This window comes from Nipponia nippon, unplaced genomic scaffold (assembly GCF_047370975.1).
Source record: "Nipponia nippon isolate SJK-2023a ecotype South Korea unplaced genomic scaffold, ASM4737097v1 scaffold_108, whole genome shotgun sequence".
Taxonomy (NCBI): Eukaryota; Metazoa; Chordata; class Aves; order Pelecaniformes; family Threskiornithidae; genus Nipponia; species Nipponia nippon.
In genome coordinates this window covers 78,612-81,610 of record NW_028262300.1, presented here as the reverse complement: position 1 = coordinate 81,610, position 2,999 = coordinate 78,612, and the positions used below count along the sequence as shown (strand labels likewise).

Below are 2,999 nucleotides of genomic sequence, written 5' to 3'. Positions count from 1 at the left end.
AGTTTAAAGATGACCGCAGAGGAGGAAGGAGAAATAATAAATAAATAAATAAATAAATAAAAATAATAATAATAATAATAATAATAATAATAATAATAATAATAGAATATACCAAACAAGTGATGCACAATCACCACCTGCTGACCAGATGCCCAGAGTGTCCTCAAGCAGCAGTCACTGTCTCCCAGCCGTGACTTCCCTCCATGCCTTATATACTGGGCACTGACTTCTATATGGTATGGAATAGCCACTTTGGCCAGTCTCAAGGTCCCAGGCTGGTCCTGGATGTGCTCCCTCCCAGCTTCTTGTGCACCTGGCAGAGCATGGTAAGCTGAAAGAGTCCTTGACTAGTATAACCCACTACCTAGCAACAACTAAAACATCAGTCTGTTATCAACATTATTGTCATCCTAATTCCAAACCCACAGCACTCTACCCAAGTACTGAGGAAGAAAATTAATTCTATCCCAGCTGTAAACACAGGACAGGGGATTATCCCGCTGTATTTAGCACTGGTGCAGACTCACTTGGAGTACTGTCTGCAGTTCCTGGGCCCCACAACTGAAGAAGGGTGTAAGGTACTTGAATGTGTCCAGAGGAGGCAGCAACAAAGCTGGGTAGAAAGGGCTGGAAGAAATGTCGTCTGAGGAGCAGCTGAGAGAAACTGGGTTTGCTCGAGTTTGGACAAAAGGAGGCAGAGGGATGACTCCTCATTGCCCTCTACAGCTTTCCTGAGGAGGGGAAGCTGGAGAGGGGAGGTGCTGTGAAGGCTCTTTCTCTCTTGGATCCCTTGCGACAGGAAGCGGGGAAATGGTTCAAAGCTGCACCAGGGGAGGTTTAAACTGGACATTAGTCCAAGGCATCTTCTTTACCAAGAGGGTGGTCAAAACACTGGAACTGGCTTCCCTAAGAGAGGTGGTCGATGCCCACATGCGTGTCAGTGTTTAAGAGGCATTTTGGACAATGCCCTTTATAACATGATTTATCTTTTGGTCAGACCTGAAGTGGCCAGGTATTTGGACAAGATGATCATTGTAGGTCCCTTCCAACTGAACTATTCTGTTCTATTTCTGTTCAGATTCTATTCTATTCTGTTCTCCTCTGTTCTGTTCTGTTCTATATATATACCTTTTACAGGGTGGATCCCTCCAGCAGCTGGGCTCAGACGCTCAGTCTCCTCAGTAGCTGCCCTGGCTACCAGCCTCCCCAGTTGCATGCTCCTGGACATATGAGCCCCTGAGGCTGCAACCCCATTCCAGATGCTGCTACAGACCACCCCAGTCACACACACACACACACACACACACACACACACACACACACACACAAACTTTTAAGTCCAGCCACTCCGGTCTCTCAGTTGCTGGCACAATGACATATGGGCTGTCTGACCCCCTGGTCCTTCTCCAGTTGCTGCACTCATCCCCCGTGCTCACATGGTGATGCAGAAGAGAGACAGACTGCACTGGTCAGGGTCCTCCCCTAAACTTCCCGTAACAAGTGCTGTGCAATCCAAAAATGCTCCTCCCCTGCATCCCATAATGTGTCCTACGCCCCTAGGCAACAATTCCCTTAGTCCAAATGGTGATCCAGAGAGCTGCTCGCAGTGACTCCTCTTGGTGGGTTTCACACCTGGACAATGGGGCTGACAGCTCTCCCAGGGCAACCCTGGAAGGAGCTGGGACAAGATGTTCCTTCCTCAGGAGCCTGTCATCTGGGTTCCCACCTGCCACGGTGCCTCTGTGCTCTTCTCGCTTTGTGGAGATGGGCTCTTGATGAGCTGGTGGCTCTCCTGTGATGGCTCTGGGAGCAGCTGGGGCAGGGTGTTAACTGAGTTACTCCTCCTGCCATCGATAGTGCCGTCTTTGTGTGTGCAGATGAGCTTCTTCTCACTCTCTAACCTAACGCAACCCAAGAAGAACATGCATCTCCTGAGGCATCTGTATTTGCAGGTTACATACCTATGCACTGGTATTATTTAGCATATTTAACATAGCAGCTCATTGGAATTGCTGTCCAGGAAATGCATCAGGATTAGGGGAAAAGCTGTGTTGTTGCACGGGCAATGGCTTCGTTCAGGGCCAGTAGCACAGTCTTGTTTCTAAGACTGTAGATGAATGGATTTAAGAGTGGGTACAGGACAGTGTTCAGCAAAGCTACAGTTCTGTTTGTCTCCAAGGAAACATCTCTGGAAGGATGCACATAGAGAGCAATGCAGCTCCCATATGCAATGGCCAAGGTGGTGAGGTGGGAAGAACATGTAGTAAAAGCTTTTTCCTCCCAGCAGCTGCTGGCAGGTGCAGAATACAGAAAAGGATGCCCATGTAAAATGCCAGAATTAAACATAAGGAACCCAGTATGATAAACGATAATAAAACAGAGTCTGTTTTCCAAAGCAGGCTGGGGTCAGAGCAGGACAATTTGATTAAGGGGGAGTGGATCTTGTTTGAGCCACAGAAAGTCAGCTTGTAGAGGAGGACCAGACAGTAACTGAAGGCTGTCATGCCTATGACCCAAGCAGCAACAACCAGGTGGATGCAGAGCTGAGGCTTCATGATGGCAGCATAGTGCAAAGGCTGGCAGATGGCAACGTAGCAGTCAAAGGACATGACAACAAGTAGAACCAACTCTGTACAGCCCAGGGCAAAATGGAAACAGGACTGGGCAAAGCAGCTGCTTAGTGAGATCGTTCTCCTACCAGAACTCAGGATCACAAACAATTTGATGCTTGTGGAGGATGTGAACCAGATTTCCAGGAAGGCCAGATTGCTGATGAAAAAGTACATGGGGGTTTGCAGGCGGTGATCTACACCCAGGAGGAAAATGATGGTTGTGTTCCCCATCACTGTTGTCAGGTATATGAGCAGAAGGAGCAGAGAGAGAAATAGCTGTAGTCTTTGATCAAGCCCTGAGAAACCCTCTAGGATGAACTCAGTAACTGCAGTTTCATTTTCTGCTCCCATGCTGAATTTCAGTTCATCCTGCCGAGACAGGAACAT

General features: G+C 48.0%; 1 pseudogene; it reads right to left on the bottom strand.

Annotated features, from left to right (window-relative positions):
* Positions 1 to 2,034: 2,034 nt before the first annotated feature.
* LOC148056967 (olfactory receptor 5F1-like) lies at positions 2,035 to 2,999 on the bottom strand (annotated as a pseudogene).